At 45.1% G+C, this 22,494-nt stretch overlaps 1 pseudogene; it reads right to left on the bottom strand.

Moving 5' to 3' along the window:
• Window positions 1–280: 280 nt before the first annotated feature.
• Window positions 281–459, bottom strand: LOC120996734 (annotated as a pseudogene).
• Between the last annotated feature and the right edge of the window lie 22,035 nt (window positions 460–22,494).

Raw genomic sequence — 22,494 nt, forward strand, 5'->3', positions numbered from 1 at the left:
TTGTCTAAAATCTATTTCATACACGTCCCCTGATATGGGACGTAACAGAGATTAAACTGATAGGAATAGTACTACTTAACACACCACTCATATCTGGTGGCACAGTACATTGCACGGCGCACGCGCAGTGCAACAAATTGGAAGTAGGTGGACCAACCGAGCATCTTTTTCCATCTCCCGGTTCCTAAAATCTATTACATACACCGGCCCCTGATAGGGGACGTAACAGGGATTAAACTGATAGGAATAGTACTACTTAACACCCCACTCATATCTGGTGGCACAGTACATTGCAAGGCGTACGCGCAGTGCCCCAAATTGGAAGTAAGAGGACCGACCAAGCATCTTTTTCCATCTCCCAGTTCCTAAAATCTATTCCATACACCGGCCCCTGATAGGGGACAAAACAGAGATTAAACTGTTAAGAACAGATTTTTTTTAACTAAAAAAAAAAGAGGACAGCGCTACTGAACACTCATGCACAATGGCTGTAGGCTCATGCGTCCTTTTGCGGAGGTGACAAACCTGGTCAGGCAAACCCAAGGCAACATCATCGACCTCATCCCATATGCGTTTTTTCTGGAGCGTGTCCTGCGAAGAGTGCTAAATCAGGCCGTAGATGAGCATGAAAAGGAAGAGTTGTGGTCACCATCACCACCAGAAGCAGCCTTGTTGTCGTTGATTACTGGACCTGCGGCAACGCAGAGAGAGGAGTCTGAAGAAGAGGAGTCAGAGGAGGAAGGTGGCTTTGAGGAGGTGGAAGACCAACCACAGCAGGCGTCCCAGGGGGCTTGTTGTCACCTTTCGGGGACCCTTGGTGTTGTACGTGGCTGGGTGGAGGAAGAGACCTTCAATGACGTCAGTGAGGACAAGGAACGGGACATGGCTAGCTTGGTATCCAACCTTGTGCAAATGGGGAGTTTGCGGTTGTGCAAATGGACTGTTTGCGGTTGTTTGCGGTGCGTTAAACGGGGAGTTTGGTCTGTCACTGTGAAGCGGGCGTAACCCTTACACTACCTGATCGATACAACATCATACCTGATGTTTTAAAGCACGTTATTCCAAACAATTTATTTTTTATGAATTAAAACCCGACTCTGCGTCAACTACGTAATTTTCCATGGGAGTTTTGCCATGGATCCCCCTCCGGCATGCCACAGTCCAGGTGTTAGTTCCCTTGAAACAACTTTTCCATCACTATTGTGGCCAGAAAGAGTCCCTGTGGGTTTTAAAATTCGCCTGACTATTGAAGTCTATGGAATTTCGCCCGGTTCGCCCATTTGCGAAAATTCGCGTTCGGCGTTCGCAAACGGAAAATATTATGTTCGCGACATCTCTAGTGACATGCGATGTCGAATCGCTGTACACCAGCATTAACCATAAGGATGGGATACGAGCTGCCTCTTATTTCTTGTCCATGACTGATGGTGACAGGAGTTTCTCGACCTGCCTTATTGACCTATTGCAGTTTGCCCTTACTAATAATTTTTTTACTTTCAACGGCTCCTTCTACCTGCAGCTCCGGGGTATGGCAATGGGGGTGGCCTGTGTGCCCTCATATGCAAACCTTTTCCTGGGGCTGTGGGAGAGGGAGCTTTTCATGTCTGATGGACCGGGTAATTTTTTGGGCCCGGTACATCGACGACATTTTTTTGATATGGCAGGGTACCTCTGACACACTCTGTCGCTTTATGGAAGGCCTTAACGATAATAAATATAACATCCACTTGACCTTTAAACACGACAAGGAACAAATAGAATTCCTAGACGTTTTGATTAGACGCGATTCTTTGGGCCTCCTGCAAACTAATATATACAAGTAAGAGACTGCCGTTAATGCACTCTTACATGCATCATCCTCTCATCCTCCTCAGACAATTAGAGCAATACCTATGGTCAGTTCATCAGGATCAGAAGAGTGTGTTCCACTAATGAAGACTTTGACTTCAAACATTTTACGACAACGGTTCCTAGAAAGAGTCTACAGCAAGAGATCAGTGAAGAAAGCATATAATCATGCAAAGCATTCAATACGACAAGACCTTAGTTATCCACCCTAAATCAAAAAAAGAAACAACTGACACGGTAAGATACATCACCCACTATCACTCACAGTGGCAACACATGCGAGAAATACTGGAGAGATTTTGGACGATATTGAGGGCGGACCCGATTTTGGACAAGATCCTGCTAGGAGAGTAAAGAATTTGGGAAACCATTTAGTTAGATCCTATTATGCCCCCCAACTGCAGAGCACAATTCTTGGCTCTAGGGGACCAAAATGGGGCTGTTCCCCCTGTGGTAAGTGGCCTGTGACAACATTTTGAGGACTACCGAGTTTACCAATTCTATGCAGACCAAAACATATAAAATTACCCACTGTATCTCCAAGGGGGTAATTTACCATGCTACTTGCCCATGCCCAAGAATTTATGTTGGCCTGACAAGTAGGGAATTAAAAATACGAGTTCGCGAACATGTCCGAGACATTATAAAATCAAAAGACTCCACTGATGCGATTGACCTCAAACCCATTGCCAGGCACTTTAAGAGGTTTCACGACAGCGACCCTTCGCTTTTGAAAGTCTGTAGGATAGATCACATAGACTTGGGGATGCGAGGAGGTAACCTGATGAAGCGCCTGGCTCAATGTGAGACAAAGTGGATTTGGACTTTAGATACTATGTAACCTAAAGGCCTCAATGATGCCCTGTCCTACGCTCCTTTTTTGCAGTGAACATGTATATATATTTTATTTTATTTTGTATTTATTTTTTGTGATTTAGTTATGCTAATAGGTACTTATGTTCATGTATTTGTCTGTGTCTTCCTACTTGAGATTTATTACTAATGCTGTCTTTCCGCATATAGGTTAACATATTTGTATTTACTTCTCTATATGGACTCTGGGTATACCCGACTCGATTGTCTGTGCCATCATGATCCCAATTGAAGATGGAAATGTCACATCACCTTTCTTCATTGTTTATGGATTAATTTATTTCACATTGTATGATTATTGTTACACACTCATTATTTTTGCAGCAACTTAATTTTCTTTTCACTGCTTTTTCTTTTATCATATTTTTGCTTCACTTCCACCATTGATATGTTATAATCTATTATTTTACTTCATTTTCATGTCACTCTGTATGCTTAGGATTAACGTCCTTATATCCCACTTTGGCCTATTCGGTCAGCTAACTAATAATGATTCATTTATACACTCATTTATTATTTTTCACATTCATCATGCACGTCTCTCACTTTTACCTCTTTCTACCTTTTGAATGTTGTTGATCGTGTGATCGTAATTCGCGATCATGTGATCCACTCTGTTGGGTTCCATTTTCCATCTTCTGAGCGCTGCCGATTATGTGCCGAGCTTTGCCGATCATGTGATCGCGATTTGCGATCATGTGTTCTATCCCACTGACTTCGCCGGCCACGTGACAGGCCATCACGTGTTCGCCGATTGTCTCACAGGATCATTACATCACCCAAGGTCCTTAACAGTTTGTCTGGTGAGCGCAGTCGTGTCCGTGCGATTGGCCACCGCACGGTCCGCCTGTGACTTCACCTCCTAGAAGGACGGCGATAGGACAGATGGTTTCATTGATACCATCTGTCTCTATTTTATACTAATTGGTGTATCCTGATTGGAGGAGCACCTACTTAAATATAGCCTCCCCAGTAGGAAGAACCGTACCCCCAAAGGAAGGTTTCCACCGAAACGCGTGTCGGGGTGTGCGGTCCTCCTGTGGAGTTACTACTTTAAATTACGGTATGTGACTTTTTATGCTTATATTTAGAGTTGAGTAAACACCTGGATGTTCGGGTTCGAGAAGTTCGGCCGAACTTCCCGGAAATGTTCGGGTTCGGGAACCGAACCCGACCCGAACTTCGTCCCGAACCCCATTGAAGTCAATGGGGACCCGAACTTTTCGGCACTAAAAAGGCTGTAAAACAGCCCAGGAAAGAGCTAGAGGGCTGCAAAAGGCAGCAACATGTAGGTAAATCCCCTGCAAACAAATGTGGATAGGGAAATGAATTAAAATAAAAATGAAATAAATAAAAGTTAACCGATATCAATTGGAGAGAGGTCCCATAGCAGAGAATCTGGCTTCACGTCAGCAGAGAATCAGTCTTCATGCCATAGCAGAGAATCTGGCTTCACGTCACCCACCACTGTAACAGTCCATTGTCATATATTTAGGCCCCGGCACCCAGGCAGAGGAGAGAGGTCCCGTAACAGAGAATCTGGCTTCATGTTAGCAGAGAATCAGTCTGCATGTCATAGCAGAGAATCAGGCTTCACGTCACCCACCACTGTAACAGTCCATTGTCATATATTTAGGCTCAGGCACCCAGGCAGAGGAGAGAGGTCCCGTAACAGAGAATCTGGCTTCATGTCAGCAGAGAATCAGTCTTCATGTCATAGCAGAGAATCAAGCTTCACGTCACCCAACACTGGAACAGTCCATTGTCAGATATTTAGGCCCAGGCACCCAGGCAGAGGAGAGAGGTCCCATAACAGAGAATCTGGCTTCATGTCAGCAGAGAATCAGTCTGCATGTCATAGCAGAGAATCATGCTTTACGTCACCCAACACTGGAGCAGTCCATTGTCAGATATTTAGGCCCAGGCACCCAGGCAGAGGAGAGAGGTCCCGTAACAGAGAATCTGGCTTCATGTCAGCAGAGAATCAGTCTGCATGTCATAGCAGAGAATCAGGCTTCACGTCACCCACCACTGTAACAGTCCATTGTCATATATTTAGGCCCAGGCACCCAGGCAGAGGAGAGAGGTCCCGTAACAGAGAATCTGGCTTCATGTCAGCAGAGAATCAGTCTTCATGTCATAGCAGAGAATCAGGCTTCACGTCACCCAACACTGGTACAGTCCATTGTCAGATATTTAGGCCCAGGCACCCAGGCAGAGGAGAGAGGTCCCATAACAGAGAATCTGGCTTCATGTCAGCAGAGAATCAGTCTTCATGTCATAGCAGAGAATCAGGCTTCACGTCACCCAACACTGGAACAGTCCATTGTCAGATATTTAGGCCCAGGCACCCAGGCAGAGGAGAGAGGTCCCGTAACAGAGAATCTGGCTTCATGTCAGCAGAGAATCAGTCTGCATGTCATAGCAGAGAATCAGGCTTCACGTCACCCACCACTGTAACAGTCCATTGTCATATATTTAGGCCTAGGCACCCAGGCAGAGGAGAGAGGTCCCGTAACAGAGAATCTGGCTTTATGTCAGCAGAGAATCAGTCTTCATGTCATAGCAGAGAATCAGGCTTCACGTCACCCAACACTGGAACAGTCCATTGTCAGATATTTAGGCCCAGGCACCCATGCAGAGGAGAGAGGTCCCATAACAGAGAATCTGGCTTCATGTCAGTAGAGAATCAGTCTGCATGTCATAGCAGAGAATCATGCTTTACGTCACCCAACACTGGAACAGTCCATTGTCAAATATTTAGGCCCAGGCACCCAGGCAGAGGAGAGAGGTCCCGTAACAGAGAATCTGGCTTCATGTCAGCAGAGAATCAGTCGGCATGTCATAGCAGAGAATCAGGCTTCACGTCACCCACCACTGTAACAGTCCATTGTCATAAATTTAGGCCCAGGCACCCAGGCAGAGGAGAAAGGTCCCGTAACAGAGAATCTGGCTTCATGTCAGCAGAGAATCAGTCTTCATGTCATAGCAAAGAATCAGGCTTCACGTCACCCACCACTGGAACAGGCCACTGTCAGATATTTTTAGGCCCCGGCACCCAGACAGAGGAGAGAGGTCCCATAACAGAGATTCAGGCTTCATGTCAGCAGAGAATCAGTCTTCATGTCATAGCAGAGAATCAGGCTTCACGTCACCCACCACTGGAACAGGCCACTGTCAGATATTTTTAGGCCCCGGCACCCAGACAGAGGAGAGAGGTCCCATAACAGAGATTCAGGCTTCATGTCAGCAGAGAATCAGTCTTCATGTCATAGCAGAGAATCAGGCTTCATGTCACCCACCACTGGAACAGGCCACTGTCACATATTTAGGCCCAGGCACCCAGGCATTGGAGAGAGGTCCCATAACAGAGAATCAGGCTTCATGTCAGCAGAGAATCAGTCTTCATGTCATAGCAGAGAATCAGGCTTCACGTCACCCACCACTGGAACAGGCCACTGTCAGATATTTTTAGGCCACAGCACCCATACAGAGGAGAGAGGTCCCATAACAGAGATTCAGGCTTCATGTCAGCAGAGAATCAGTATTCATGTCATAGCAGAGAATCAGGCTTCATGTTACCCACTACTGGAACAGGCCACTGTCAGATATTTTTAGGCCCCGGCACCCAGACAGAGGAGAGAGGTCCCATAACAGAGATTCAGGCTTCATGTCAGCAGAGAATCAGTCTTCATGTCATAGCAGAGAATCAGGCTTCACGTCACCCACCACTGGAACAGGCCACTGTCAGATATTTTTAGGCCCTGGCACTCACACAGAGGAGAGAGGTCCCATAACAGAGATTCAGGCTTCATGTCAGCAGAGAATCAGTCTTCATGTCAGAGCAGAGAATCAGGCTTCACGTCACCCACCACTGGAACAGGCCACTGTCAGATATTTTTAGGCCCCGGCACCCAGACAGATGAGAGAGGTCCCATAACAGAGATTCAGGCTTCATGTCAGCAGAGAATCAGTCTTCATGTCATAGCAGAGAATCAGGCTTCACGTCACCCACCACTGGAACAGGCAACTGTCACATATTTAGGCCCAGGCACCCAGGCAGAGAAGAGAGGTCCCATAACAGAGATTCAGGCTTCATGTCAGCAGAGAATCAGTCTTAATATCATAGCAGAGAATCAGGCTTCATGTCACCCACCACTGGAACAGGCCACTGTCAGATATTTTTAGGCCCCGGCACCCAGACAGAGAAGAGGTTCATCCAACTTTGGGTTGCCCCGCAATATAATGGTAAAATGAAAATAAAAATAGGATTGAATGAGGAAGTGCCCTGGAGTACAATAATATATTGTTAAGGGGAGGTAGTTAATGTCTAATCTGCACAAGGGATGGACAGGTCCTGTGGGATCCATGTCTGGTTCATTTTTATGAACGTCAGCTTGTTCACATTGGCTGTAGACAGGTGGCTGCATTTGTCTGTAATGACGCCGCCTGCCGTGCTGAATACACGTTCAGACAAAACGCTGGCCGCCGGGCAGGCCAGCACCTCCAAGGCATAAAAGGCTAGCTCTGGCCACGTGGACAATTTGGAGACCCAGAAGTTGAATGGGGCCGAACCATCAGTCAGTACGTGGAGGGGTGTGCACAGGTACTGTTCCACCATGTTATTGAAATGTTGCCTCCTGCTAACACGTTCCGTATCAGGTGGTGGTGCAGTTAGCTGTGGCGTGGTGACAAAACTTTTCCACATCTCTGCCATGCTAACCCTGCCCTCAGAGGAGCTGGCCGTGACACAGCTGCGTTGGCGACCTTCTTGCTCCTCCTCTGCCTTCGCCTTGGGCTTCCACTTGTTCCCCTGTGACATTTGGGAATGCTCTCAGTAGCGCGTCTACCAACGTGCGCTTGTACTCGCGCATCTTCATATCACGTTCCAGTGCATGAAGTAAGGTGGGCACATTGTCTTTGTACCATGGATCCAGCAGGGTGGCAACCCAGTAGTCCGCAGACGTTAAGATGTGGGCAACTCTGCTGTCGTTTCGCAGGCACTGCAGCATGTAGTCGCTCATTTGTGCCAGGCTGCCCAGAGGTAAGGACAAGCTGTCCTCTGTGGGAGGCGTATCGTCATCGTCCTGCGTTTCCCCCCAGCCTTCACCAGTGATGGGCCCGAGCTGCGTTGGGTGCCTGCCGCTGTGAACCTGCTTCATCCTCATTCTCCTCCACCTCCTCCTCATCCTCGTCCTCCTCGTCCTCCAGTAGTGGGCCCTGTCTGGCCACATTTGTACCTGGCCTCTGCTGTTGCAAAAAACCTCCCTCTGAGTCACTTCGAAGAGACTGGCCTGAAAGTGCTAAAAATGACCCCTCTTCCTCCTCCTCCTCCTGGGCCACCTCCTCTTCCATCATCGCCCTAAGTGTTTTCTCAAGGAGACATAGAAGTGGTATTGTAACGCTGATAACGGCGTCATCGCCACTGGCCATGTTGGTGGAGTACTCGAAACAGCGCAACAGAGCACACAGGTCTCGCATGGAGGCCCAGTCATTGGTGGTGAAGTGGGGCTGATCTGCAGTGCGACTGACCCGTGCGTGCTGCAGCTGAAACTCCACTATGGCCTGCTGCTGCTCGCACAGTCTGTCCAGCATGTGCAAGGTGGAGTTCCACCTGGTGGGCACGTCGCATATAAGGTGGTGAGCGGGAAGGCCGAAGTTACGCTGTAGCGCAGACAGGCGAGCAGCGGCAGGATGTGAACGCCGGAAGCGCGAACGGACGGCCCGCACTTTATGCAGCAGCTCTGACATGTCGGGGTAGTTGTGAATGAACTTCTGCACCACCAAATTCAGCACATGCGCCAGGCAAGGGATGTGCGTCAAACCGGCTAGTCCCAGAGCTGCAACGAGATTTCGCCCATTATCGCACACCACCAGGCTGGGCTTGAGGCTCACTGGCAGCAACCACTCGTCGGTCTGTTGTTCTATACCCCCCCACAACTCCTGTGCGGTGTGGGGCCTGTCCCCCAAACATATGAGTTTCAGAACGGCCTGCTGACGTTTACCCCGGGCTGTGCTGAAGTTGGTGGTGAAGGTGTGTGGCTGACTGGATGAGCAGGTGGAAGAAGAGGAGGAGGAAGCTGAGTAGGAGGAGGAGGAGACAGGAGGCAAAGAATGTTGCCCTGCGATCCTTGGCGGCGGAAGGACGTGCGCCAAACAGCTCTCCGCCAGGGGCCCAGCCGCCACTACATTTACCCAGTGTGCAGTTAGGGAGATATAGCGTCCCTGGCCGTGCTTACTGGTCCATGTATCTGTGGTTAGGTGGACCTTGCCACAGATGGCGTTGCGCAGTGCACACTTGATTTTATCGGATACTTGTTTGTGCAGGGAAGGCACGGCTCTCTTGGAGAAGTAGTGCCGGCTGGGAACAACATACTGTGGGACAGCAAGCGACATGAGCTGTTTGAAGCTGTCTGTGTCCACCAGCCTAAATGACAGCATTTCATAGGCCAGTAGTTTAGAAATGCTGGCATTCAGGGCCAGGGATCGAGGGTGGCTAGGTGGGAATTTACGCTTTCTCTCAAATGTTTGTGAGATGGAGATCTGAACGCTGCCGTGTGACATGGTTGAGATGCTTGGTGACGCAGGTGGTGGTGTTGGTGGTACATCCCATGTTTGCTGGGCGGCAGGTGCCAACGTTCCTCCAGAGGCGGAGGAAGAGGCCGAGGCGGCGGCAGCAGCAGAAGAGGCCGAGGCTGCAGCAGCAGAAGAGGTAGCAGGGGGAGCCTGAGTGACTTCCTTGTTTTTAAGGTGTTTACTCCACTGCAGTTCATGCTTTGCATGCAGGTGCCTGGTCATGCAGGTTGTGCTAAGGTTCAGAACGTTAATGCCTCGCTTCAGGCTCTGATGGCACAGCGTGCAAACCACTCGGGTCTTGTCGTCAGCACATTGTTTGAAGAAGTGCCATGCCAGGGAACTCCTTGAAGCTGCCTTTGGGGTGCTCGGTCCCAGATGGCGGCGGTCAGTAGCAGGCGGAGTCTCTTGGCGGCGGGTGTTCTGCTTTTGCCCACTACTCCCTCTTTTGCTACGCTGTTGGCTCGGTCTCACCACTGCCTCTTCCTCCGAACTGTGAAAGTCAGTGGCACGACCTTTATTCCATGTGGGGTCTAGGACCTCATCGTCCCCTGCATCGTCTTCCACCCAGTCTTGACCCCTGACCTCCTGTTCAGTCTGCACACTGCAGAAAGACGCAGCAGTTGGCACCTGTGTTTCGTCATCATCAGAGACGTGCTGAGGTGGTATTCCCATGTCCTCATAATCAGGAAACATAAGTGGTTGTGCGTTAGTGCATTCTATCTCTTCCACCCCTGGGGAAGGGCTAGGTGGATGCCCTTGGGAAACCCTGCCAGCAGAGACTTCAAACAGCATAAGAGACTGCTGCATAATTTGAGGCTCAGACAGTTTCCCTGATATGCATGGGGGTGATGTGACAGACTGGTGGACTTGGTTTTCATGCGCCATCTGTGCGCTTTCTGCAGAAGACTGGGTGGGAGATAATGTGAACGTGCTGGATCCACTGTCGGCCACCCAATTGACTAATGCCTGTACCTGCTCAGGCCTTACCATCCGTAGAACGGCATTGGGCCCCACAAAATATCGCTGTAAATTCTGCTGGCTACTGGGACCTGAGGTAGTTGGTTCACTAGGACGTGTGGCTGTGGCAGAACGGCCACGTCCTCTCCCAGCACCAGAGGGTCCAATAACACCACCACGACCATGTCCGCGTCCGCGTCCCTTACTAGATGGTTTCCTCATTGTTACCGTTCACCACAATAAGAAAAATATTATTCGGGCCAATGTATTGAATTCAAATTCAGGCCTTTTTTTACAGACACCTAACACTATCTGGCTATCTATTTAGGTACCATATTACACTAATACAGGCACACCAGTAATGACAGATTTAGCTGAATATAAATTTGAGGCCTATTATTTAGGCGCTGGGTGACAGGTATACGTTTACGGACAGAATTAGACTTGGATCTGCACTGTAGCGTGTGTGTGAAGTTCTTGAGAATTACCCTATCAGCACCTTGAATCTAATATACTTTTTTAGGGATAGATTTAAAGTAGGCCTGATACAGCAGAAACCACTAATTTTGAGAATTGCAAATTTGGGAATTGTTTTTCAACCCAGAACAAAAACTGTGCTTTGACGGACACTAAATAACTTGACCAGCTAAAACAGTAATGACAGATTTGGATGAATATAAATGTGAGGCCTATTTTTTAGGTGCTGGGTGACAGGTATACGTTTAATCACAGAATTAGACTTGGATCTGCACTGTAGCGTGTGTGTGAAGTTCTTGAGAATTACCCTATCAGCACCTTGAATCTAATATACCCTTTTAGGGATAGATTTAAAGTAGGCCTGATACAGCAGAAACCACTAATTTTGAGAATTGCAAAATTGGGAATTGTTTTTCAACCCAGAACAAAAACTGTGCTTTGACGGACACTAAAAATAACTTGACCAGCTAAAACAGTACAGATTTGGATGAATATAAATGTGAGGCCTATTTTTTAGGCGCTGGGTGACAGGTATACGTTTAATCACAGAATTAGACTTGGATCTGCACTGTAGCGTGTGTGTGAAGTTCTTGAGAATTTCCCTATCAGCACCTTGAATCTAATATACCCTTTTAGGGATAGATTTAAAGTAGGCCTGATACAGCAGAAACCACTAATTTTGAGAATTGCAAATTTGGGAATTGTTTTTCAACCCAGAACAAAAACTGTGCTTTGACGGACACTAAATAACTTGACCAGCTAAAACAGTAATGACAGATTTGGATGAATATAAATGTGAGGCCTATTTTTTAGGTGCTGGGTGACAGGTATACGTTTAATCACAGAATTAGACTTGGATCTGCACTGTAGCGTGTGTGTGAAGTTCTTGAGAATTACCCTATCAGCACCTTGAATCTAATATACCCTTTTAGGGATAGATTTAAAGTAGGCCTGATACAGCAGAAACCACTAATTTTGAGAATTGCAAAATTGGAAATTGTTTTTCAACCCAGAACAAAAACTGGGCTTTTACGGACACTAAATAACCTGACCAGCTAAAACAGTAATGACAGATTTGGATGAATATAAATGTGAGGCCTATTATTTAGGTGCTGGGTGACAGGTATACGTTTAATCACAGAATTAGACTTGGATCTGCACTGTAGCGTGTGTGTGAAGTTCTTGAGAATTACCCTATCAGCACCTTGAATCTAATATACCCTTTTAGGGATAGATTTAAAGTAGGCCTGATACAGCAGAAACCACTAATTTTGAGAATTGCAAATTTGGGAATTGTTTTTCAACCCAGAACAAAAACTGTGCTTTGACGGACACTAAATAACTTGACCAGCTAAAGCAGTAATGACAGATTTGGATTAATATAAATGTGAGGCCTATTTTTTATGCGCTGGGTGACAGGCTCAACTTGCCCCTGATGTAGTATATGGCCAAAAAATAACCACACTATTGATGGTTAAATGCACTTGGGTGGCAGGCTCAGCTTGCCCCTGATGTAGTATATGGCCAAAAAATAACCACACTATTGATGGTTAAATGCACTTGATGAAAGCTTGACCCTGATGTAGGATATAGCAAAAAATAACCACACTATTGATGGTTAAATGTACTTGGTGGCAGCTTGTGCTGGCACACCACAAGCCACAAAATGGCTGCCGATCATCCCAGAAAAAAGTGACTGAAAAACGCTCTGGGCAGCCTAAAAACAGTGAGCAATTGAATAGCAGCAGTTCAATGATCCACAGCTGTAGATCGATCACTGAATGAAGTCTTTTGGAGGAGTTAATCACTGCCTAATCTCGCCCTAATGTCGCAGCTGCAACCTCTCCCTACACTTGTATCACAGAGTGACGTGCAGCGCTACGTGACCCAAGCTTATATAGAGGCTGGGTCACATGCTGCACTGGCCAATCACAGCCATGCCAATAGTAGGCATAGCTGTGATGGCCTCTTGGGGCAAGTTGCATGATGCTTGTTGATTGGCTGCTTTGCAGCCTTTCAAAAAGCGCCAAGAAAGCGCTGAACACCGAACTCGAACCCAGACTTTTATGAAAATGTTCGGGTTTGGGTCCGTGTCACGGACACCCCAAAATTCGGTACGAACTATACAGTTCGGGTTCGCTCATCCCTACTTATATTGCAATTATTATCATTGTTGAGCCTTTGATAGGATTTTATCATGCTCTTTTTCCACTTATATGTGGCTTGCACATGCACTTTATCATGATATCTGTTGCACTTTACTAAATAGTAATTTACTCGATTGATGATATATGTACTTGTAGAGCTGCTACTATTTAACTGCTTATTTGCGGTTTGCACTTGCACTTTTTAGATATGGCATTTTTTGCCTCCATCGATTTTTGGGGATTTATGCAAAAGATTCCCATCCTCAGGCTCCATTTTTTGTCACTTGTCTTACCAAACTCTCCCAGGGTTGTACCGCACTTTAGTCATTGATTTGTCTGTCATCTTGTATTGTATGTTTTTTAATCATGTATTCCAATAAATATTATTTTTATAGCTTATCAACTCTCAGTGTTCGTTTATAGGTTCTTTTAGTTATTTCTGAGTTAGCTCTTTTTCTGAGGGGCTTATGCTACGTTGCTGCTTTACGCATCCCTTCATGTAACCTATTTTGTATCTCCCTGCTCTACCTAGTAGACAGGTAAACAAATTTCACTAATTTGTCTGTTACATTTTCTGGTGAAATTCACCAATTTTTGGCTGTGATATACCCCTGCTCTACCTAGTAGACAGGTTAATCAATTTCACAAATTTTTCTGTTACATTGTCGGGTGACATTCACCAATTTTCGGCTGTGATATACCCCTGCTCTACCTAGTAGACAGGTTAATAAATTTCACTAATTCATCTGGTACATTGTCTGGTGACATTCACCAATTTTTGGCCTGCTCTACCTAGTAGACAGGTAAACAAATTTCACTAATTTGTCTGTTACATTTTCGGGTGAAATTCACCAATTTTTGGCTGTGATATACCCCTGCTCTACCTAGTAGACAGGTAAACAAATTTCCCTAATTTGTCTGTTACATTTTCGGGTGAAATTCACCAATTTTTGGCTGTGATATACCACTGCTCTACTTAGTAGACAGGTTAATAAATTTCAGTAATTTTTCTGTTATATTGTCGGGTGACATTCACCAATTTTTGGCTGTGATATACCCCTGCTCTACCTAGTAGACAGGTTAATAAATTTCACTAATTTTTCTGTTACATTGTTGGGTGACATTCACCAATTTTTGGCTGTGATATACCCCTGCTCTACCTAGTAGACAGGTTAATAAATTTCACTAATTTTTCTGGTACATTGTCTGATGACATTCACCAATTTTTGGCCTGCTCTACCTAGTAGACAGGTTAATAAATTTCACTAATTTTTCTGTTACATTGTCGGGTGACATTCACCAATTTTCGGCTGTGATATACCCCTGTTCTACCTAGTAGACAGGTTAATAAATTTCACTAATTTTTCTGTTATATTGTCGGGTGACATTCACCAATTTTTGGCTGTGATATAGCCCTGCTCTACCTAGTAGACAGGTTAATAAATTTCACTAATTTTTCTGTTACATTCTTGGGTGACATTTTACAATTTGTGCCAGGAATAAACCCCTGCTCTACATAGGTGACAGGGACAGACATTTTAAAAAATCATCTGTTCTATTGGTGGGTGACATTAACCCATTTCTGGTGATGAAAAATCCCTGCTCTGCATAGGTGACAGGGACTTAAACTTCTAAAATGTGTCTTTAATTGGCCCTTTCATTCGATCCTTCTGCTTTAATAACTTGTCCCACATTTCAGCTTGATCACATTGCAGCCATTGACCTCCCTTGGATGTGGTCTCCCTTTCTCACGCTCCCTCTCCGGCGTGGAACCCTGATTCGCCGTTAACTGTGATCAACATGGTAGGCGCAGAAAAGAACATCGAAAGTTGATAGACATGCAACATGGTGAAGCAGTATGTGTGCACACGCCTACACGTACTTTGTTGATTGGTCTGCCCCCTTCAACTTCTGGGTCTACAAATTGGGCAGCCAGTATATTGTCTGAACGTTTGTTTAGCATGGCTGAAGGGGGTTATAACAGGTCATATTTCCCAATGTTTTGGGGTGTACCCTAACTTAAACAATAACAAATAAAATCAAAAAGCAGTGTAGGCTACCTCCTCATCCTCCACCGCCGCTTCCACCTATACCGCCACATCCACCGCCTTCTCCACCTCCTACTCCATATGGACCTCGTCCTCCAAGATCAAATTATTATTATTTTTTACGTATTTTATGTTGTTTTAAGTCATTTCCCTATCCACATTTGTTTGCAGAGCACTTGCCATGCTCTTAATCACATTTTGATGCCATTTGCAGCCCTCTAGTCCTTCCCATGACTTTTTTACAGCCATTTTAGTGCTCAAAAGTTCGGGTCCCCATTGTCTTCAATGGGGTTCGGGGTCAAGTTCATTTTTATTTTTTAGCATAACTTCTTACCTCACTACTTTTGTATAGTTTGGTACGCTATTTATCATAATAAAATTACTAATTACTATTTAATTATAGTGGTTCTATTTAATTGAGTGTCTGTCAAGTTTGTACTGTTATTTAAAGTTTTGGATTAGGGTGACTTTTGATTAGAGCACCTTTTCCATAGAACTTAAAGGTGAGCCACCCTAATCCATTGTATATATATGGAGTCAGAACAGGGACTCCTAAGCCGAACTCAACACCCTTCCCTCTTCAGAGCAGGGGGTGCCTGGTTCAATGCTCGGGTTCTCCCATTGACTTCCATTGTGTTCGGGTGCTCAGTAGAGCACCGGAGCATCGGGAAGTGTTGCACACAAGCACTTTGGTGCTCGACCAACACTAGTCAACACGTGTTACTGCTCTCCAGAAGGGATGGTAAGGCATTGTGCATCCCAATAAGAAATAAGTCCAGAGAGTCAGGGTCTGCATTTAATTAGTGTGCTTCTTTACTGGAGGAACTAGTGCAAAACAATACAGGCAAACCACAGGGCTAGCTTCTCCAGTCTCCTCCCTGGCAGAATAAGGGTTCATTGCTGAGAAAAGGCCTGAGCTAGATGTCCCTCTCTCTTTCTCTCTCAGAAGGCTGGTACCCTGGCCAAAGGCTGGAAGCTTCCATGATCTGTGGTTCAGCATGCCCATCTCAGCGTCTCATCTTCTAAGCACTGATCTCTAACTGCAGAACACTAGGGGAACTGACTGCACTCCTTATATACAGTTTCTGGCTGAACTAGAACATTTTAGTGAGAGAAACACAACCCAGACAAATACAAAGTTACAACTTCCCATAGATTTACATTAGAACTTCAATAATAATGGCAATGATGCACAGTTTTTCCAAACAAAAACAAGTCTTCAGAAATAATATCATAGACAGACTGACATTCAAGAGTTCATTCTGTCATGTTTTGGTGGTAAACAAGTCTGGCTTTTTCCCTCCAAAACATAGTCTTCTTTAACCCTTATGGTAACTGTGGGAAATTACTAGCTTCTCATTATTAGCTCGAAAGTCCCAAAAATCTTGCAGTATTCATTAACCACCTCAGCCCCCCTAGCTTTAACACCCTTAATGACCAGGCCACTTTTTACACTTCTGCACTACACTACTTTCACCGTTTATTGCTCGGTCATGCAACTTACCACCAAAATGAATTTTACCTCCTTTTCTTCTCACTAATAGAGCTTTCATTTGGTGGTATTTCATTGCTGCTGACATTTTAACTTTTTTTGTTATTAATCAAAATTTCCAGATTTTTTTTGCAAAAAAAATGACATTTTTCACTTTCAGTTGTAAATTTTTTTTTTAAAAAACGACATCCATATATAAATTTTTCTCTAAATTTATTGTTCTACATGTCTTTGATAAAAAAAATGTTTGGGTAAAAAAAAATGGTTTGGGTAAAAGTTATAGCGTTTACAAACTATGGTACAAAAATGTGAATTTCTGCTTTTTGAAGCAGCTCTGACTTTCTGAGCACCTGTCATGTTTTACAATGAGCACCTGGGTTTTACAATGCCCAGACAGTAGAAAAACTCCACAAATGACCCCATTTCGGAAAGTAGACACCCTAAGGTATTTGCTGATGGGCATAGTGAGTTCATAGAACTTTTTATTTTTTGTCACAAGTTAGCGGAAAATGATGATTTTTTTTTATTTTATTTTTTCCTTACAAAGTCTCATATTCCACTAACTTGTGACAAAAAATAAAAACTTCCATTAACTCACTATGCCTATCATGAAATACCTTGGGGTGTCTTCTTTCCAAAATGGGGTCACTTGTGGGGTAGTTATACTGCCCCGGCATTCTAGGGGCCCTAATGTGTGGTAAGTAGTTTGAAATCAAAATGTGTAAAAAATGACCTGTAAAATCTTAAAGGTGCCCTTTGGAATGTGGGCCCCTTTGCCCACCTAGGCTGCAAAAAAGTGTCACACATCTGGTATTGCCGTACTCAGGAGAAGTTGGGCAATGTGTTTTGGGGTGTCATTTTACATATACCCATGCTGGGTGAGATAAATATCTCGGCAAAAGACAACTTTTCCCATTTTTTTATACAAAGTTGGCATTTGACCGAGATATTTCTCTCACCCAGCATGGGTATATGTAAAATGACACCCCAAAACACATTGCCCAACTTCTCCTGAGTACGGTGATACCAGATGTGTGACACTTTTTTGCAGCCTAGGTGAGAAAAAAATAAAATAAAAATTTCCGCTAACTTGGGCAAAAAAAATGTCTGAATGGAGCCTTACAGGGGGTGATCAATGACAGGGGGGTGATCAGGGAGTGTATATGGGGTTATCACCCCCCTGTCATTGATCACCCCCCTGTAAGGCTCCATTCAGACGTCCGTATGTGTTTTGCGGATCCGTGGATCCGCAAAACATGGACACCGCGGATCCGCAAAACACATATGGACGTCTGAATGGAGCCTTTCAGGGGGGTGATCAATGACAGGAGGGTGATCAGGGAGTCTATATGGGGTGATCACCCCCCTGTCATTGATCACCCCCCTGTAAGGCTCCATTCAGACGTCCGTATGTGCTTTGCGGATCCGATCCATGTATCCGTGGATCTGTAAAAAACATACGGACGTCTGAATGGAGCCTTACAGGGGGGTGATCAATGACAGGGGGGTGATCAATGACAGGGGGGTGATCAGGGAGTCTATATGGGGTGATCACCCCCCTGTCATTGATCACCCCCCTGTAAGGCTCCATTCAGACGTCCATATGTGTTTTGCGGATCCGATCCATGTATCCGTGGATCCGTAAAAAACATACGGACGTCTGAATGGAGCCTTACAGGGGGGTGATCAATGACAGGGGGGTGATCAGGGAGTCTATATGGGGTGATCACCCCCCTGTCATTGATCACCCCCCTGTAAGGCTCCATTCAGATGTCCGTATGTGTTTTGCGGATCCGATCCATGTATCCGTGGATCCATAGAAAACATACGGACGTCTGAATGGAGCCTTACAGGGGGGTGATCAATGACAGGGGGGTGATCAATGACAGGGGTGTGATCAGGGAGTCTATATGGGGTGATCACCCCCCTGTCATTGATCACCCCCCTGTAAGGCTCCATTCAGACGTCCGTATGTGTTTTGCGGTTCCGATCCATGTATCCGTGGATCCGTAAAAAACATACGGACGTCTGAATGAAGCCTTACAAGGGGGTGATCAATGACAGGGGGGGTGATCAGGGAGTCTATATGGGGTGATCAGGGGTGATCAGGGGTTAATAAGGGGTTAATAAGTGACAGGGGGGGGTGTAGTGTAGTGGTATTTGGTGCTACTTATTAGTGAGCTGCCTGTGTCCTCTGGTGGTCGATCCAAGCAAAAGGGACCACCAGAGGACCAGGTAGCAGGTATATTAGACGCTGTTATCAAAACAGCGTCTAATATACCTGTTAGGGGTTAAAAAAAACGCATCTACAGCCTGCCAGCGAACGATCGCCGCTGGCAGGCTGGAGATCCCCTCGCTTAGCTTCCGATCCTGTGAACGCGAGCGCCTGTGTGCGCGCGTTCACAGGAAATCTCGCGTCTCGCGAGATGACGCATAGATGCGTGACTCTGCCTGCAGCTGCCGCCTCCGGAACGCGATCCTGCGTTAGGCGGTCCGGAGGTGGTTAAACCTTTCCACAGTGCCATGCAAGTGAACAGGCTATATAGAACAACAAACATATGAAATGCAGTTAGAGAGTATTAAACGGTATAAGTCAGTGCAAGTTAACCCTTTAAATAAAGAGGGAGTTAATGACTTTGCATAGGGGAAACAGGGGCAAATGTCCACAACGTCGAGACTTCAAAGTATCCATGCTCCAGGGCACTACACATAGAAAAGAGGTCATTCATTGTAGTGTAAAAGACATTGCAGACAATGTCAAAAGGATGTTTAATTATGACTATTGTGACACAGTGAGGGGCTGTGTCTGGCAAGGCAGGCATTTTCCTCCCAGCATGTGCGACTGGGCTGATATCCAGCCAGGTGAGGTCAAATACCGGACTGGAGTTTAAATGCCAGTCTGGCTTTTGGCAGCACCTGGATGTTCTTAAATAGGCAGCTGGGCTCAGCAGAGATGTCTCTGTTTTGGGGATCTGAGGCTTTGTGCCATGCTGGAGGGATGAGAGCTGCATGCTGGGGAAACAGGCCCCCTAAAGCCTGCTGTGGACTACTGGAGGCAGAACTGCCAGCAAGGTGACTTGTGTTATATGACTTTTCATTGTAGGTGAATTAACACCAAGACTGCAAAGTTATGTGTTGTTTTGTGTAATTGCCTCAAGCGTGAATAAACACTGAAGTTTTGAGTTAAGAAACTTGTATTTTGCCTCTGTACTGTGCAAGCTTACCCTATCTACCAGAGCGAAACCCCACACTATGTAGATAAAAACAATAAATGCTAAAACTGGAGTTTTTGCTCATTGATTTCTTTTTGAGCACAACCAAGATATTTCTACAAGTACAGTAACTGCATGGACCATTGGAAAATTGTGCATGTGAATATACCAGTTCAATCTAAATTGGTCAGTTTTCGAACATGAAAACCGTAGGAATATGCCCTATGTAATGTCTATATACAGGTTTCATTTTCAATAGAATGACTGCTAGTTATAAGAACCGGTTTGATGATTGCTGCAAACAATGGTTTAGCAAAGGTTGTTACTGAAAGGGATAATTGCAGAAGACTTAACTTCTCATAAGTAATTGATGATTTTACATGAGAAAAGCCAGGCAGGTTCACTGTAAACAGCCACAAGCTGTGGTTGGAACACACGGGAAATGTATATTTTTGGAAAAGCCATTAACTTTGTGCCCATGGCTTTTTACTGCAATTAGCTCTTACCACGTAATGTTCTTTTTTCAGTTTAAATACATGCCAACGATGTTATAAAAGCACTTTACTGATTTCAATTCTTGCAATAGTTTACATATACTGTTGAGCAAATCGAAGCATCCAAAGCGGAATCTGTTCTGAAGTTTAGGAAAACAATTCACCGCAAAACCAAATTTCCTTGCACTTCGTGGTAACGAATCAGATTTTTTTTAAAATGACTGCTGCACATGTTACAAAGTAAAAGTAAGAAGCCCGGGAACGCGATATGACCCATAGTGTAGTGCAGCTAGCCAATCAGCAGATAGCCATCACCTGTGATGTCACAGCCCTATAAAAAGGCTCATTCTGCGGGCGTCTCCTCCATTTCACTGTGAGCTGAGCTTAGGGAAACTGCAGGAAGAGTGCAGGTTGCGTGTAATCACTTTGTGCATTTTGTTCACCTGCTGACACAATTCCAGTTAATCTCTTATTATATATATAGAATTACTGTACCTCAGTATTAAAGGGTGTTCTAATATATCACCGAGTGCATTTTGTTCAACTGCTGACACAATCCCCATTAATCTTTTAGTTGATATTTAGAATTATTGTGCATTAGTATCAAAGGGCAGTCTAATATATTGCTGTCTGCATCTTGTTGAACTGCTGACACATTCACAGTTAAAGGGATTGTCCCGTTTCAGAGCTGAAGCTGGACATTCCCATATTTTCACCCAGGAAGCCCCCCTGATGTTAGCATCGGAGCATCTCATGCTCAGATGCGCTCCCTTGCCCTGCACTAGGGCATGGGCTTTTTTGTTTACAATAACACAATGCCGGGCGGAGGCTTCCACCCAGCAGTGTGTTCGGTGACGTCACCGGCTCTGATGGGCGTGCTTTAGCGCTGCCCTAGTCGTTTTACTGGCTAGGTCAGCACTAAAGCCCGCCCATCAGTGCCAATTTAGCGCAGGGCAAAGAAGAGCATCGGAGCATGAACTGCTCCAATGCTCAAGTCAGGGTCTGCCTGGGTTAAAATGGAGGTATGTCTGGGTTCAGCTCTAAACCCGAACAACCCCTTTAATCTTTTATTTTATATATAGAATTAATTCTGCAGTATTAAAGGGCGGTCTAATATATCGCCGTCTGCATCTTGTTCAACTGCTGACACAATCCCCATTAATCTTTTAGGTGATATATAGAATTATTGTGCCTTAGTATTAACCAGTCGTCTAATATATTGCTGTCTGCACATTGTTGAACTGTCCGAATCTATTTGTTCCGAACCAAAGTTGCTCCAATTGCCCTGGAAATTGGTATATAACCCCCTCTATTCCACTAAAACACAGATTTTTTTTAATGAAAAGCTCCTATCTCCTAAATATTTTTTTTTTTATTTCATTCTCCCTCACCTGTCTCCTCGGTTTGATACAGAGCCAGGTGTAACTGTACCTACTTTTATTGTTGCCACCGCAAACTGCAGTCATTGCTTGGCTGCAACTGACTGCAATTACCTCCTGCCTGTTAGTTGCAGAACACTATTGTTGTGGAAATTTTATTATGCGGACATTTTATCTTAGGATGTGTGTGTGTTTTTATAGATTGTCATCTGTCTCCCTGTGTCGGATTTAACCGAAGAACGCTCTAGCAGAGGGTACTTGGGTTGAATCGGGACCAGTGGTAAAACCGTCAGTATGAAAACCTTCTCATGGGCTTGGAGACGTGTTCTCAGTGTGTAGGGGGGCGTTTGCCGGTTTGTGAGCACTAAGTGCAATGCACTGGGCTTCTTCCCTTCAAATGTCTATACACATTAGAGAAGTGAAGTCTGCATAACGAGAGATACATATTATACCTCTGCTGCGGCTTTGCTATCCCTTTCTGGATACATATCTGCTTTTAAGACATGCATATCTGCCTTGTCGGTATACTTATACTGACAATAGCCGTAGAAATGTCTCGCAGATAATCTTAAACCTGTATCCTTGTTCCATGAAGTAAGTGGTCGGGTGATGGGCCAGCCCCTTTTCTATTGTTACTGTGACTAAATAAAAGCTGAGCAGACTGTGGAGGAGGGGCAGTGCTCAGCAAGAACTCAAAATGGTAACACCTGTGTCTGACTCTGACTGCGGTTGAGAGATTTGCCTGTCCTTACACAAAGTTTGATGAGAGCGGATCTCTACTATTAATATTTCTACAACAGATGGTGAGCTTGGAAGGATTCAACAGATTTTTTTCTCTGCACAGCAGGTAAAATGGGAGAGAAAAGTAAATTGTAGTTTTGTCTGCTGCGTCAGAGAAAATTTCTGCTTGTTAAAAGAAAGTTTTTCGCTATATTTGTGTAAGGACAAGGTAAGTGCTTTTTTGTTGTGTAGTTTTTGGTGGATCTGAGTT

This window comes from Bufo bufo, chromosome 3, assembly GCF_905171765.1.
Source record: "Bufo bufo chromosome 3, aBufBuf1.1, whole genome shotgun sequence".
NCBI lineage: Eukaryota > Metazoa > Chordata > Amphibia > Anura > Bufonidae > Bufo > Bufo bufo.